The sequence below is a fragment of the Aedes aegypti genome, chromosome 3 (assembly GCF_002204515.2).
Source record: "Aedes aegypti strain LVP_AGWG chromosome 3, AaegL5.0 Primary Assembly, whole genome shotgun sequence".
Classification (NCBI taxonomy): Eukaryota; Metazoa; Arthropoda; class Insecta; order Diptera; family Culicidae; genus Aedes; species Aedes aegypti.
In genome coordinates, this window is record NC_035109.1 from 267,947,939 (window position 1) to 267,965,359 (window position 17,421).

General features: G+C 38.0%; 1 protein-coding gene across 23 annotated transcripts in view; it reads left to right on the forward strand.

Annotated features, from left to right (window-relative positions):
* The window catches only part of LOC5579800 (serine/threonine-protein kinase MARK2), a 356,247-nt gene that overhangs the window by 172,751 nt on the left and 166,075 nt on the right, over positions 1 to 17,421 (forward strand). For 4 of the 23 annotated variants that reach the window (XM_021848960.1, XM_021848984.1, XM_021848959.1 and 1 more), the window contains exon 1: positions 1,554 to 2,923. The exons of 5 other annotated variants lie outside the window; for them this stretch is intronic. The gene's annotated coding sequence lies outside the window, so the exon portion shown is untranslated. Of the gene's footprint in view, positions 1 to 1,547; positions 2,924 to 17,421 lie in introns of those variants that run through there. 14 more of the 23 variants (XM_021848963.1, XM_021848975.1, XM_021848973.1 and 11 more) reach the window with 9 other exon arrangements.

Genomic DNA, 17,421 nt, shown 5'->3' on the forward strand with positions numbered 1-17,421 from the left:
TTTCTGTTCCTATAGTAGCACTAGCATCACGGCGTTGGCTAAATACTAATCAAAACCGTATTTTTACAAAGCTTATATATTTTTCCTTCAAAGTGTGGATCAAAAGCTTCCGTTTGATGTAAAAAAAGTTCTTAATTCATTAATTATTTCGTATAATAAAAAATAGTTTCTCTCAGTAGTGCTACTATAGGAACAATAGGTTTATTATAGGCGCAAGGGAGCTCAAATTTTAAGCAAAACTAATTATTTCGATCATTTTTTGAACAAAATCAAGCTATGTATCAATGGTACTTAGATAAATAGCTCCTAACCTTCATGTCAAAAAATATTTTGAAAAGATTTATAGCAAAACGGCCGTAAAAAGCCACTAGTACGACTATAGGGGACTGTCCACTAAGGGAACACTGACCCTATGTGGAAGAAATCTAACAAAAAACAAAAAGCTAACAAGTTGACATATATTTATATATTTCATCCAAGATGAGATATACGTTGTGATTTGACCGAGGTTAATCCATACTATGGAAAATATTTATTAATAATTTGTACTTATAATTCGCAGTACAGCAAGAAAACCTGTTTTTCATCTACTACTCTTGCTATCAGATTGCCCGGGGATTACTTGTCCAGCCACTTAAATAAAACACCTATCCTCAACGGCAATTGAACGAGAAAAAAGAGTTTTTATCATCGCTCTCTCTTTCGGGCTCTCGTTCGCAGCTGTTCTTTATCGAGCTTGTTACAACTTCCAAAATATTGCCGATCATGGACCGATACAGATGGGATGTTTTTCTTCGCTTGCTTTGATCGTGTTTCTATCAGATAATAGCGAATTCTGATATAGATTGAATGCAAGATGGCATACAATCTATCATCATAGGAATTCACCTTTTCTTGAATCAAAATTCGCTAACCAAAGCGAAACTGTGCCGTAAAAAACCTTTCGCTAGACAACTGGGGGAAAGGCACCCATTCATACGATTTTGGCCTACTTTGTATGAAAATGTTAAAATTGGCACAGAACTCTTGTAGGATGAAAGTTAGTGTTTTTCGCCTATGCACCCTAAATGAATTCGCAAAGCTATTTTCGTATCTATAAAACTTAGAGGATGAGTCAATGCAGTATTGAATTTTCCCCACATCGACCACCATTCAGAGCATCTTTGACATTGTGAGTTTGTCATCAAATTGATTGCAGTTCATGTTGAAATACTTAAAAATGAATGTTAATGTCATTTCTTTGGATGTTTATATTCTCGTCAAATCAAAATCTTCTAATCACCGCACCGTCTCTCTCAGTTTACCCACTCACAAATCGCATCTGCCTTGAACAGCAACAAAAACAACTGTCCATCAGTCTGCGAAGGGGAGCGAAAACACGATTCGACGACCGTTAGCGCATTGTGCTGAATGAAAGAGAAACCAAGAACTCACGAGTCTCACCTAACTGCTATCTGCCTTTCCTGAATGGGAGAATCTCCGCGTCTGAATGAGGGGCGGCTTTGTCTGAGTCCGACGACCAACGACTGCTGGCTGAACCCTCTCGGTGTCTCGTCTCGTCTGAAACAACAGAAACCAGCCGCCGTCCATGCAAGTAGAAACAACAAGCGGACAGAAATACCGAGAGCGAGAGTGAGAATCGGGCAACGCTGACTGACTCAACGGCAAAACACAACATACGGTCGGACAGTGCCTGATTATTCTGCCCTCGGAAGGCCTCCGGAGCGGGCGCACCTAGACCGAACGTACGACGTGCCACAGTTTCGCTGTACATACCAACGGAAAGAGAACCGAGCGTGTACGTGTGTTTGTGTGTATGCGTTGATCGGGAATTCTTCGGACGGTTGGACGGAGTTGTTGTGTCTACTGAGTTTCGGGAACAAGTCCGCGCGGTGTGACAGTTACGATAGTTGTCAAACGGACAACGGATCCGCGAAGTTCTGGACGCGACGACGCGACGTACAGCTGAGGACCTACGCTACAGTTGACAGGACTGAAGAAAACAGTAGTTCAGCAGAGGTTCACATCGCGACAGAGATTCCGGAGTTCGCACGGTGGCAGTATCCTTAGTTACATAACGGTGTCAATTCCAGTCCAAGTTTACCAAATTTTCCAATAGTTACAGGCAGTAGTGACCTGACGTCCACTTTTTTTACATCAGTCCAGAAGTAGTGCGTGTTAGTACCCGGTAGTAGTTGCGCGGCCGTCTCTATCTGTGATCAGAACTTCCTCCAAGGAAGCGCTTCATTCAACGCGTGTGTCTACGATCCAGCAATCGTGCGGCAGATCATAAATATATCAACAATTCTAATCAAGCGAAGTGTTGTGTATCATAAAAGGCCATAACGAGGCCATCAACGAGCTATTTTTACGAATGTGTGTATGCATTCAGCAGTGTTCCAAAGAGTATCACCTTGATCCGTAATCAACGGGCAAATTATAGAAACATCACATCATCCCGGACTGTGTCGTCCCACCTTGTAGCAGACGAGAAGAGTTTAGTGACAACTGTGCTGTATCATAGCGATCGCGATCGCGCGCTGTATCAGTGTGTGTGCACACACGATCAAGTGGGATTAATCTAATTTACAATCATTCCCGGGAGAGATATACGAATCCTCCTGCAAACCGACCGTGTGCACAATCAACGGGACAAACGAGAAGAGAAATTGCGCGCAGATCAAGTGCGAATGTACGCGAAAGTGTCCCCTTCCTTCCGCAGCCAGTAGCCAGTGGTGGGCGGCAGAGAGTGCAGTGAAGAACCCCTGTGTTCATTGTCTGTCTGTGTGCGTGTCCCGCACAATGTGCTAATTGAAACAAATGAAATATAAATCGGTGCAAATATTTACCTCAGTGTGTTATCGTTTCGTTGGAAAATAGGAGAACGAGTTGAAGCAACTACATAAGCAACAAAAAGGCCCAAGTGAATATCGTTTCCTTTCGGAGTTGAGGAGTCTCTGCGGAGGCTGAACAGTTTGGATCATCGGTTTCCGCGCAGAACATCGACGACAGCTGACGCGCATACGGCAATCTTTGCACGATCGGGGGAATTACAATGGTGCAATTTGAAGTTAGGTGTGAATCGCTGTGTGGGGTTCTGAGAAAGAATGATGAATGTTGAGTTGTATGATATTATCGGAGTTAATCCGAATCCAGACTAAAACTGACGAGTCAATCGACTCAATAAGAATCACTATTTCATCGACCATCCCTCATTGACGTTCTCCTTTCATTATCGTGGCTCTTTTGTAGATCGCTTTCGGTTTATCTTTGTAGAAGTGAAGTTCTGACAATCAAAAGATCTGATGATAATATCAAAAGTTTATTCATGGAACTTCTGAACCTAAGCAAAATTCGATATTTGCAGATCAAATGTTACAAAAGCTTAATATGATATGCCAAAATTAATCCGAGGGTAAATTTTAGATATCATTTTTCAGATCTTTTATTTCTTACTAGTGGTCCTGGAAAACTTTGTCTTGTCTAATTCTAATAATATCATAACAGAAATTGCTATAGACAATCTTCAATATTCCATGATTAAAATAGCTGCAAGATATCGTAAAAGACACTAATTCGTTATGAATTGCTTTGCAAAGTCCTGGATGAAGAGTTTCAGGAAGTCTTCAGATCTATTTCAAGAAATACATTCAAGGACTCCCCTAAAGATCCTTGTCGAAATTCCGCCGAAAATTGCTTCACGTAGTTTTCCAGGGATTTGACATGATATCCCTGCAGTGATTTGTTGCAAGATTCCGTAAAAGACACAGATTCTTCAGGAATTTCTTCAAAAATTCCTTCAGAAAGTCTTCCATTGATTCCTCCTGAGGTATTTCAAGAAATACATTCAAGGACTTCTCTAGAGATCCTTGTCGTAATTCCGCCGAAGATTGCTTCAATTAGTCTTTCAAAGATTAGTCAAGGTTTCTCTGCAGCGATTTCTCAAATAATGTCTAAAGAAATTTCTCCAGAATTTCGTCCAGGAAGTTTTACACCAATCCAACGACGAATTCTTCAATATTTTACACCATAATTGCTACGAAAATTGTCCCATGGGCCCAGGATTCCAGGGTTTCCTCTATAGGTTCTTCCATCGATTTCTACAGATGTTAGTTACTTCAGAAAATCTTCCAACCATTCCCAGAGAAAACTCACAAAGATTTGTTTCAGTAGTTTTGAGAGACTCGTTTGGGCTTTTTTTTTCGGTAAATCGCCCTAGTTTCTACTCCGATTGTCCAACAATTTTCGAAACTCCATGAACTCTTCCTGGAAAGCTTCTACCGCTTTCAAAGTAAATACTCAAGAAAACCTTCCATATAGAAATTTCTCCAGAAACGTTTTATGATATACTGAATAATTTAAACAAGGGAATACATCCATAATTTCTGAAAAAAATCTCTAATTTTTCCTTAGAGCAGTTCCAGGAGACAACCTTAGAAGAAATATAAAATAATATTCTTCATGAAGTTCAAGCTACGGAACGTAACGCCAGAGCGAAGAAACAAGTTCAACTCTCCTACAGAGATTTCTAAACATGCCTGGATGAATAACTGAGAAAAATTCTGAAATAATCTGTACGAAGTGTTGAAGTAATTTCTAAAGGAAGTGTTCAAGAAATTTCCGGTTGAAATCCTGAAATTTTAGATACCTTTGAATCTTGGATCAAATTTTGAAATCCTGAACTAGTTTGTGGAAAGTACTCGGGATGAGTTTGTAAAGAAATTCAAGGAAAAATGTCTGTAAAAATTCACCTGAAATGTCCAGGATGAATTTTTATAGAAATTACTGTAATAATTCACGATAAACATTTTTAGAGTAATTTCTGGAGATATCCTTAGAGAAACTCTTGATTGGGATCTTAAAGAAATCCTAATTGAAACCCTGAATAAATTTGTGGAGAAATTCCAAGAATAATGTCAGTAAAATTTCACCACGAACGTTTGAAGAAATCTTTGAAGTAATTTCTGGAGATGTCCGGCAAACTTAAAACATGCCCTGTCCAACATCATTCAAGCCGAATCGAAAAATTTCTTGTGCAATGTTTTCACCGATTCTTTAAGTTATTACCGCATGGGTCTTGTTATTCATACAGAAATTCAGCCAGATTTTATCTATAGATTCGTTCAGGGATTTGCCATGGAGTTTCTCCTTTGCACATCCCTTTAGGAATGTTCCTGACATTTCATCCAGACTCCACACAGTTATGCTTATTTGGGAATCCTTCAAAATTTCATGAAAATTTTACTTTACGAATTTTTAGAGCTTTTCCAGAAGAAATGCCTGATAGAATAACTTTGGAAACTCCTGTGGGAATCTATTGCAAATTGTGGAATTATTCTCAGAGGTACGCCTACATAAATTTATGGTTCAAGTCCTAAAAAAAATTCTAAACACAAATTTTTGAGGAGATCCCAAAAAAAATATCCGGATCGATATTGTAGCAGGAAAAAAAAAAGTTTTCTCTGTTTTCGTCTATTTTAAGATATATAATGTATGAAGTTGTTCATAATAGAGTTGTGCATCTTCATAGAAAAAAGTTGAATAGAGTGGCCCTTATATAGGATTTAATTTTAACTCATTTTTTTATTTTTGTTTGAGGTTTGTGGTTAAGTTCTTCTGCGAACTTTTAGAAAACGTTTTCATGAACAGCTTTGTCGAAGACACTTTTGATCTAACTCTTCATTTGAGCTAAGCAAATTGATTCTGAAAGTTTTAACTTAGGGTGGACCTGAAAAATCAGTTATTTTATCTAATTTTTTTGTTTTCAGTTTTACGTGAATTTGATCTTCAGACGAATTGGAAAGTAAACAATTCTACACATTTAGGCTGAACATTGCAAGTTTGTAATTCTTGTAATTTTTAAGTTATAAGCATATTTAATTTGTCAATAACTCATGGAGTTAGTTCGATATAATTTGCCTTTTAGTGGCATTCGAAAGGTCAAAAATCATTTTTTGCTGTCAGAACTGTGAGAACCATTTTTTTTATTGAAAAAATTCACTCCCAAAATACCCCCTAAACTTGAGCTTAAAAAATGGAAACAAAAAATGTTCGACGAAAAAACCCAATCCCAAGTTGCAACTAGTAGAATCAATTTCATGAACCTAATGGATCAAAAGTGTCTTCGACAAAGATGTTCAAAATAACATGTTCTAAAAGTTTGCAGAAGAGCGCGGCTACAAATATCCTCAAACAAAAAGTTTGATTCTAAATTGAATCTTGTATAGGGCCAGCTCATTCAACATTTTTCCTAGAAGCTGCATAACTCAATTGCGAATAACTTCTCTGGAGACATTATACATCTAAAATGGTTTAGGGACAAAAGATCGAAAGCCAAAACGTCGAATCCCAAAACGTCGAATGGGACAAAACGTCGAAAGGACAAAACGTCGAAAGTGACGAATTTTCAACATTGTTTGCCAAACTTCTTTTTTTCCCATCGGGGTCGATTAAATATGCTATGAATAAAGTTTGGCACATAATGAATTATTTATTCTTTCGGGAGAGAATCATTCTTACAAGACATTTCGTTGTTACATTTTTTTTGCTTTTTGACGTTTTGTTCTTTCGACGTTTTGTCCTTTCAACGTTTTGGCATTCGACGTTTTGTCACCCAACCATCTAAAATGGACGAGAACAGAGGAAATACTTTTTTCCTGCTGAATTGTTGGTTCGGACCGTTGTGCGTTGGATGAATTTGAAAACAAATTCCAAGAAAAATGCCAGTAAAAACTCACCAGGAATGTTTATGATGAATCTTTGAGGACATTCCTGAACATATCTGAAGGAGTTTGGTGACAAAACGTCGAAAGGACAAAACGTCGAAGGGACAAAACGTCGAAGAGACCAAACGTCGAAAGGACAAAATGTCGAAAGACAAAATGTCGAATACTGAAACGTCGAACGTTTTATTACATTTTGGCATTCGACATTTTGTCCTTTCGACGTTCGATCTCTTCGACGTTTTGTCCCTTCGACGTTTTGGGTTTCGACATTTTGTCCCTAAACCACCTGAAGGAACTTTGGAATAATGTCTGGAGATATCCTTAGACAACTGGCACCTGATTCAGATATTGATGAAATCCTAATGAAATCAATGGAAGATACAATGGATGAATTTGTGGAGAAAATCCATGAGAAAAATGTGAAGAAAATCATCAATAAAGTTCTGGGAGTATCTTTTGAGGTTTTTTTTTTATAAAACCATGAAGAAATCTCTAGGATGATTTCTTAAGGCTTCCTCGGAGATATTTCCGGTTGAATTTTTGAAGTTCTGAACACAACTTGCTGAATTTTGCTAGAAAGCTGAGAAGCAGGCTGGTATATTTCAGTTGTTCGAGCAGCTGCTCGAATTTTCAAAACAATTCAAGCTTCTAAGAAGGGAGGTGAATCATGAGGTGAATCAAATGAGCCTAATAAGTTGCAGTTGTAAATGTATGTGAATTATTCGAGTAGCTGCTCGAATTTTTCCAATGATGGTTTCAATGTGGTTTTAAAAACATTTATTTGTCATTTTTAAATTTTCATTTGAAATAGTGATCAAATTGCCTTCAAAGGGTTCACAAAACCTGCTCGAATGAAGCAGCACATCATTTTACAGTCCATTTAACCATTATAATCGCATTTTGGGTTCCCACTGACTGAACACATGCCAACCAGTTCGCAAACTGAAATCGATTACCCCGTTTTTTTCGCGATAAATAGTGGCAGGCAACAGCCAGGCGGATAAAGTTGGGGTGAGTTCGCCCTCTCTCACGTGTATCCGCTGAGGCAAGGCGAAGGTCAAACATGTGCCAATTTGTAGAAATACATGATCCGTTCCGCCCTCGCCTCTACTATGGTGGCAGAAAAAACATGGAACCATTCCAGTAGGTAGGCAGGCAGGCAGTCAGTCAGCTGGAAACTTGACACACAGGGCGATTGTTTTGTAATTCGAAAAAACTTCGCCCCTCCGTGGAGGACACAACACACATATCTCAAGTTGAACTCGTCTCGAGTGGCGTGCGCGCTCACATAACACACGAACTGTGCTTCCTGACGTCAAATCACTCACCGAAAAAACTATGCACTGGTTAGATACTGCGCCGGATTGAAGTTCGAGGTTTGCGAAATGAGGGGGATGTCCGTTTGCAATTGCATAATGAAGCTCGCATTTGGATTTTTCAATATCTCAAAGGGGGCTTCCCAAGCTTCATCATCATCCTCAGTCGTGTCCTTAAGATTGGGTACAGGTCGCGTGAATGTCGAACGCGTCAAGAGGGAGATGTGTTAATCGAATTCTCCTTGTTTGATGGAGTTGCGTCTTACTCGGGTACTAGTATCAGCGCTAGGGGTGTCTGTTTTTTACAATAACCCAACTAATCTCATAAGCCTAAAAATAATTAATTTTTAAAACGTTCTGAAAACTGTTCGACTAGTCGAAACGATTGTTCGATTATTAGTGTTCGGACTTGTCAAGTTAAAAATCATGAATACAGTTAGGGATGTCTCAATTTTCATGTAATCGATTGACTAAAAACAGTTGATAATCCTAAATCAGTTATAAGGATCATAGTTTTCGATTACAGCTTGAAAAGTGTTCCAACAATTCGTGTGTAATCTACAACCTTTTTTTATTGACCGCATCCCTAAACGCACTCGAGTGGGTGCTGCTGCCATGCCCCACACAGTTCAAGTAGTGGTGCATTGGGGTGTGTTTAGCACCGGGCAAAGATCTATGTCATAACGACACTAATAAATTGGATAAGAAAGACTCGATTGCGGTACGACGGCGGCGGTAGTTTGCTTCGTTCAGCTATTTAGGTATGGCTTTCAGCCCGTCAGCCAGCGTGTAGGTCGAATCTCCTTCTTTGCAATATCCAATGCTTCTTCGAGCTCAGCTATCGTCATATTTTTTTGTGTGCTATGTGCGTGCCACATCTCCACCACGAAAACGATGGGGCGGAGGTACCTATTACAAATGGTCACAATTTTTACGATGTGCAGCTCTGAAAGTGACCGTTCCGCTTGCTTCATGAAGTGTTTATTATTTTGGTTAACTGAAATTGCCTGGGGACTCTCCGGGGTCAAGGTCAGTTCATTAGCGGAACGTTGACTGGAAGTCCGATGCTCAATTGACTTGGGTTAATTTGGATAAATTTCCTGCTGGAATTGGATTTATTGTAAGGAATATGTCATTCGAGCAGCTTCTCGAATTTTGTCTGGTATATTTATGTTAATTGCAAATCCTTCGTAATAAGAGATGACCATTTTAGAAATATATTCCGGCAACAAAACCTGTTAAATTTCGAGTAGCTGCTCGATTTTCACATAATTTTCATCAAAACATATCTTTTGTGCTCAAATTTCACATAATTTCCATAGAATCACAATTTTCAATACCATAGACACCATCCTTCAGTCATATGTTATCCCACTCCTCACGCCTTTCCGTCGTAAAATTTGCAAATGCCGCATTCCACCGCTAGTTTGTTTTTTCTTGCTGCCTGGGCCTGTTTACCGAGAGCCGCACGCGAAAGTAATATTTCACAAATGCACCAAACGTGAACCATCTGTCCCTACCGTGTAACTCCACTCCACACCACATGGAAACGGTTTGTTTAGAAGGTGAATAAAACCATTTCTCCAGCGATTTGTATATTCAGTTCAGAGAAAAAAAAAAACTAAATTACCATTCGCCAATCCGGCTGTGTCTGTTCGGAAAATTCCCTCTACACCGTCAATTCCGATCAATCGCCGAAGGGTTGTGCCTTCCGTCAGTTTGGTTGAGCCACTTATCGACACGCACCCCCAAGCTTCGATTCCAGCATAGTTTATATTGAGTTGATTACGGTTGCTACTACTGCACCACATTCTCCCTAATGAGACATTTTGCGCAGTTATGCAACGAAGGCTGCAATTGGCGTAAATTAGAGCACTTGAAAGTTCAACTCAGCTAGATTAATGCGCCACGGACGTCGGACGGAAAGAATGTTGTCCCGATGGTACATTCTGTGAGATATCGCCGGCTAATGATTGTTGAAACTTGAAAGAGCAAACTTCAAGGACGTAGAGCAAGAATGTGAGTTCATTTACTCACCCGTTCGCAACGCAGACAAAACTGGAAGATTGCATCATTCCCGTCGTCCAGTTCTCTTTTTTTCATTGGGCTTTTTTTGGAAACTAGTTCTCTGTTTGCAAGACGATATTGGTCGATTTGCTGGTTTTTCCATTTCTTTGGCTGATGAATTCGGAAGGTCAAGCTACAAGTTGATTATGTTTAAAAGTGGATTTTGAAAAGTTGATAATGGTACTTGATTGATACTCTGGGCTTGAGATAACTCATTCAGGTTGTTTAATCGAAAAAGATCAATAGGCGACTTCGTTATACTGTAATAACTCGAGCTCAATGACCATTAATCAGCAACAAAATAATGAAACTTGACATACATTAAGCTGAGGTTTAATTGGATAAATTAAAGTGAAAATTACAAAAAAAAAGTTACACTTCAAATCAATGAGATTCGAACCCTCAACTTTCATTTCGCGAAACAGACGCAATGCCAACTGAACATATCATATCAGTTCCCAGGTGTTCGAAATGTTTAAGTATTTTAACATTCACAATCCTATTTTCAACAACGGATGTTCTTACGAATGTTTCAAACAATCCAAATGCATGGTGAATATATGTTCCATCCCAAAAAATACTGGTGAATTACAGTCAAAAGCAATCCACAAAAAGTCATGACTCAAAACATGTTTATGAACACTTCTGAAGGACTTCCAAACAAAATATCTCCATTTTCCAGTCGCCTTACTTTCAGGCATTCCGACAACTGCCCCATTCTTTCTAATGAATGTTTCACCTTTAGCTAAACGAATTCCTACCCTGCTAGTGCCTGCAGTGATGTCAACACCTTAGGTAATCCTATCCATGAACACAATCCTGAAACCAGTCAATGGCGAGGCAGACACAAATTGACTGACTCGATGAAGAGTGTCATAGAGTGACGGATGTATTAAATAACGTACAGCAAAGACCCCCTAGTAAAATCGTTGGGGAAAGCCTAAGCGGCATAAACCAAAATTTCTCATGTTCCATCCTTGGGAAATCCATGCCAAGTTTTCTTGCTGATTTTATCTTCATAACTAATCGAATTTATCTTGAATCGTTATTGTTCTAGTGATAAAATTCGTAGTATGTTCCTGCTTAGATTCTCGGTGGACTCCAAGAGTGATCTTTTGCAGATTCCTACGGAGGTTCTTGAGAGATCCTTTCCATGAAGCTGAGACTACGAGCGGTATAAGATCTGACAGGCATTAGCAAATGGCGAAGCAGACACGAAATGACTGGTTCGATGAAGAGTGCTAGAGAGTGACGGATGTGTTGAATAACGCCAGGAGCTGAGATCCTCTAGTTAGAGATCTCGTCCGGCTATCTGCCTAAGATAAGTCTAGAAATTCAGCAGGTCTATCAGAAATACGAGATTCTGTCAAACTTCAAACTACCTACAGAAAATTTAGCCCAAAATCTACTAAGTAAACGACTGGTAGTTTTGTCTTCTGTAAATTATAGTAGACGCTGAAGGGCTGTCTGGTAAACGCCATAGAACCATTTCGCGCCAAATCGTATTCGGAACTGACAGTGCCCTCACAGATTTCTATGAAACTTTCTGGTTAGGTAGACCTTTACTAAGTGAGCCAATTTGCGTACTTAGTTTTGCAAAAATTTATCTGATCTATTTTTTGGACAGGGCCAAACTATTTTACCTTTTTTCAAAATGATGTAATGGGAAAATGGCAACTCCTACAAAAAGGTCTTGAATAAAAATGGCAAATCCTAGAAAAAGGTGTTGAATAAAAATACTAAAAAAATATCTCATATGTAATCTACACTTAAAAAAATGATTTTCTAAATTTAAACATCGAATTCTTAGATAATTGTTGTGACTGTCACTTGTTTAGTTTTGTTTAAAAATGACACTCTAAAAATTTTAAGACAATAAAAATTGGTAGAAAAACTTATTTTCATTGCTATGTATGGAAGGTTGGTAGTAAACATAATTGCCTATCTTGGAACAAAATTTCAATAATTTAAAAAATGGACATTTTTTTAAAATTTTGAAAATCTTTTTTTTCCAGTGTCAGGCACAAATGAGATTATGTTCAGTATTCAAAAATTCATATAATTATCTACATGTCATCTACACAACACATTTTTGTAGGAGTAACCATTATCCGATTACATTATTTTGTAACAAAAGAGCCAACCCTTTCTAAGCGATAGTCCAGATAAATTTTGAAAAAAAAACTATTGCATATTTAGGCTTACTTAGTCAAGGTTTACATACCATACAGTTTCATTGAAATCTGAGAGGGTGCTGTCAGCTCGCGGAATACGATTTTGCGCGAAATGGGTCAAGAATTTTGAGAAATCAATACATTATTTCCGCTAATAATGTTCGACCAAAAATAAAAATTATGAAAACTAAAAAGAATGTATACAATTCTTGGAGATCATCCCGCAGTCTACTGCGCAATCACAAAAAGCGATCCATCTTTTCTTCTTGTATAAGCTCTGGTGCATTCTCTCAAACGCGTGTGTAGGTGTCCCTAATCGCGACCGACAGAGGCGGGCGATGGCTTGTTTCCAAATAAATCGAACCTGTTTCGACATCGACGGGGATTCCAATTTGAATCAAAATGACGTTTTTTGGCTTTGCTTTGGGGAGCAGTACAGTGGCGCACACGCGCTGCGGCAAATAACGTCGCCAAGAGTCAAGGTTGGGCTTCCTCTATGGAGGCTGTGCCAGAGCTTGAGTACCCGATCAGGAAGGCATAACAAAATTGAAATATAATTATATCAACTGTAGATAATTATATCAAGCTTTGTTTTTTTTTTCAAGAATTTCATGACGTTATAATTTATTTGCAATACCCTTAACAGTAGGGTTCCTTTGATTCATATTAATAATCGCCAATGACCCAACTACATTTTGATCACTGATACACTGATCCGAAGTTAATCCGATGTTAACCTGACATTGTTCCAACATCGGATACAATTTGATCCGACTTGGACCCGATAGACATATCAGGTTGAAATCAGCCCATACCTTCCCTTTGTGAACTAATCGGCCCACCACTCATCCAAAGTACCTTAATATACAGATAATACAGGATTCCCGAAAATGTCGCAAACACATAAAAAAATAATTGAGAGATACTCAAACTATTTTTTTACCAAAGTTTACGAACTAAATATGTTATTCTGTTATAATTTTGTTACAGTCTGTGTAAATTTTGTTATATTTATTGTTATTTTAACAACTTATCAGCTTATTTTATAGCACACTGTTACAAAAAAAACACCAGTTGTTATAATTCTGTTTTGCTGTTCTGATCGGGTAGGAGATGAGAAATACTCTGCTGGGTGGTGATGTAGTGGCTTTCCGCCGATGTCGCGTGCATGATGATTATGTGTGTAGAAAAAAAAAGTGGAAATAAAAGAAACGTGCACGGAGAAATGCACTTCGGTAATGATAGACTGTGCTATAAATTTCCACATTCTTCTGCCTTGGACAAGTGGCACACAAGGGGGTAATTTGTTATAAATATTAGAAATTGGCCGTACGTGTGTGTGTCGCGCACGATTCGGGGAGGAGGCTGTGTGTGCATTTTTTTTAAGTTTCGTTCGAGCTTTCAACCGGTTTCGAGTTTCTGGTATTTTGTTGGGCATTTGTCGCAAAAGATGGATTAAGAAATTCATCTGATTGAGTTAGAAATTCGAGGAATGTGGTCGCAACGGTTTGATTGTTGTGTCACACGTTGACAACACTGCACTTTTTTCCAAATGTTTTGGGTTTCGTTTTTTTACGCGAAAAATGGGCGATCAATTGGAAATCAGTATTGCAAGGAAAAATGCAGTAGTTTGAATATGAATGTAAAATAGCAATATTCATGTTTCTTCTTGATAACTTTATGCAGATTACTTCTAGGAACAAGTCCGGCAAGTCATTTTAATGCAATCATCTAAAAAGTCTCTATTTTGATTGAAGGGTCTCTAAAGTCTCTTTTTTTCCTTATTATGCTTGTTGTTAGTTCGGGTGAAAAATTCTAGAAGCTGCAAAAAAACCTTTAGAGACTATTACGTGATATTTTTACGAATTTCTTCTCAGATTTCAAAACGAAAAGTTTCAGGAATCCTTCTACTGATTTCTCTAGAAATTACTTCTGAAATACTTTCTGAGACTCGTCCAGGAATCCCTTCAGAAATGTTTGTAGAGGTTCATCTAAAAATTCTTCAAGCGATTTTCCAAAGAATGGTTCGAGTAGTTTCTCTAGAATTTGTAATAAGAAATCCTTAAGCACTCCAACGCTTACCTTCAGTAATTTTCAAAGAAGTTACTTTGAAAATTTTCGCTGGGACTGAAGATCTCCTAAAGATTCCTGCAGGAGGTCTCCAAAAAAAATCCACAAACTTCTAGAGATTTTTTAAAAAAATATGTTAAGGGAATTTTCTAAGAAACTGTGAAAGAATTCTTACACCGATTTGCATGATATTTGTTTTCGCATGGATTCCTACAAGAATTTATCTACGGCCACTTTCAGAAATCGCTCCAAGAATTCTTGAAATTCAACTATAAATACGATCAGGAATTTCTTGTGAAGTTCCTCCACAAATTTATATATGAATTCCTCCAGTATTTCATTCAAAATTACTCCAGCAGTTCTTCCAAACATTTCTTAAGTAATTTATCTAGTGTATCCTTCAAAGGATTCTTTATTAGTTCGTTCAAGGTTCCACAACAGTAAATACTACTGCAATTATACCAGTAATTTCTTTAAAAAAAACAGGCAGGATTTGATCGATCTTTTTACAATTATCTAATCGTCTAAGACTTCCCCAAGAGCCCAGGAGTTCTTTCAGAGATCCGTGTAGAAGTTCATCAAGGAATACATTCAAATTTCATCAGAGTTTACTTTAAGATTTGTTCTACAATGATTTTCGAAACAAAAATCCTTGAAATTTCCATGCTTATTTTACGAAAGCTCTCAAAGTCAAAAATCAAAGTGCTCTTCCATTCATGGCCCTTCTGAATTTAAATCACATAAAAAAGAACCCTCAGTTTAAGCCAAATATATTAAGATTTAGAGGTGGCGCAAGCGACTTCAAGGTGAGTTCTCAAGTCTCAAAATATGAGCTTCAGTGAAGTCTTCTTTGTTATTTTCTAACCAATTTTGAACTCTTAACACATTCTTATAAAAAAAAAACAAAATTTTGTAGACATCAAATTTGTCTAAGAACAACACTAGTCTTAGTTAAAAATAGTTTTCTTCAATCATTTCCCTGATTTACTAAAAAAAAAACATCTTTTTCTTTCACTACAACTTCATGAATACTCCACCGATTCAAATTTTTTTTACTTGCTATTAAAGCTAACTTAGTTGTTTTTAAACTGTTAATACAACACCTCTAATTAAAAAAAAAACTCAATTATTTAAACAAAACAACAAATTTTCAACGGAAAACATTTTTTTCAAATTGTTGCTTGTTTAACCTTCAAAATGGTCTTACAACAAGAGAGTTAGAGTTAGAGGGGTTAGAGGCGTGTGTTATAACCACTACACCAGGTCCGTCCCCCTCAAACAAGGTTGATTTTTAGTAAAAAAAAACAAATTTTAGAAAACAACTTTTAACTAAAATAGCTTTGATTTTAGTCAAATTAGATGTTTTACATTTTTTTTATTAATTTAATTTTGATGCGATTGATGCTGAATACTTCAAAATTGGTTAAGAATTGATAAAGGTAATGAATATTTCACTAAAAGTCACATTTTTTTTAAATCGCTTGCGTCCCCTCTGAATCCTAATATTTTTTGCTCAAATTTTGAGTTTTTTTTTATGTAATTTGAATTGAGAAGAGCAAACGAATTTTTGTTCTGACAACTTTCGTAAAATAAGCCCCACCCTACTAGACGATTTCTTTGGCGACTTCCTTGGAAACTTTTACATGAATCCTGAACCACAGTTTTGTAGGAAATTCTAAAAAAATCCCTGGAGCCATTTTTGTAGAAATTGGATTGCTCAGGAGTATCTAGATTTTTTTCATAATCAGAGTCTACGTCAAACAGTGAATCAAAATTCAAGATTTCAAAATATTCGGTGCCGGGGTACTATCTTTGAACGTGTCTGAAATTAATATAATAATAATTTTTGAATTACCCCTCGCTAAATTTTATTGTGGAATGAGCTTTCATCATGTGAACTGAAATGTCATTGTGCCTGTAGATTGAAATCTTAGAAAATCATTCATTAATGTTAAATTTATAGATATTGATATAGAAGATATTGAAGCGTATAAAAATTGTGCCAGGGAAAAAGTTTTCTAAATATTTTTAGAGAAATGTCAAAAAAGTCAAATGTTCAAAAGAAATAAAACTCCTATATCCTGATAATGGTTACGTTTCTTTTTATTGTCCTTGGTGTTTTTTCAAGCAAGGTCTCTAAAGCTCCGATTTTCAAGGCACTGGTAGTGACTGACCAGGCCTGAATCTTGAATAAGAAAAGCATGAATATTACTATTTCATGCCACGCCTTTCTGAGCTTATCAAAAGAAAGAAGACTAGAAAGCTTTCAACTGAATTTTCGATGATGTTCTTATTCTTAATAAGCTGCATCTTAGAAGGTATAATTCGAACCTAACAAGTGACAAATTGTTCCGATTTGGATGAGCTCAGCCGCCCAAAACAAAACGGAGCAGCTGGGCACTTCTTTTCCCGTTCCGTCACGCCGGGTTGACAAACTAATCACCATTTTTGCGGGGACTGTTACAGATTCCGTCGGTTTCCTGGTGAGTCGTTCGGCCTCGAATGCAAATGTGTCATTTCTACATGCACGCGCACGTCGCTGCGTTCGATGTTCGACTACATACTCTGCCTACAAAGTGGGCGTAGTTCGACGCTTGATAACTGAGCTGCTACACTTTGACTGACTGACATCAGCCGTCATCCGCGTTTGTGGGTGCTCTGCGCAAATAGAAAGCGAAACACAGCGAAACGACATGATTTATCGACAGGGCCGCGCTCTCAGACAAACAGGTTGCGAGTGACGGACACTTTGCCAGTGCATTCTCTAGCATGAGGCCAATCCGGGGTGCGGTTAGTAATTAGGGCGAGGTCTACGGAGGGGGGATCGCGGAACTAGCCAAAGGCTGAAAAAGAACGAAACCCGGTTGAAATTCTATTGCTGCACGCGCGATTGCGGAGCAGAAACTTGTTTCCCCGTATTAGCAGTCAGGTTGAAAGTTCCGGGACCAATGGCGGTGCTGATGGCGAACTGCTCGAATCTGAGTAGGTCATTTCCGGGTGCACCGTGAGCGCAGTTCCACTTTGATGCTGTTTTGGGGTGATTACCCACGAAATGAATGTGAAAACGCG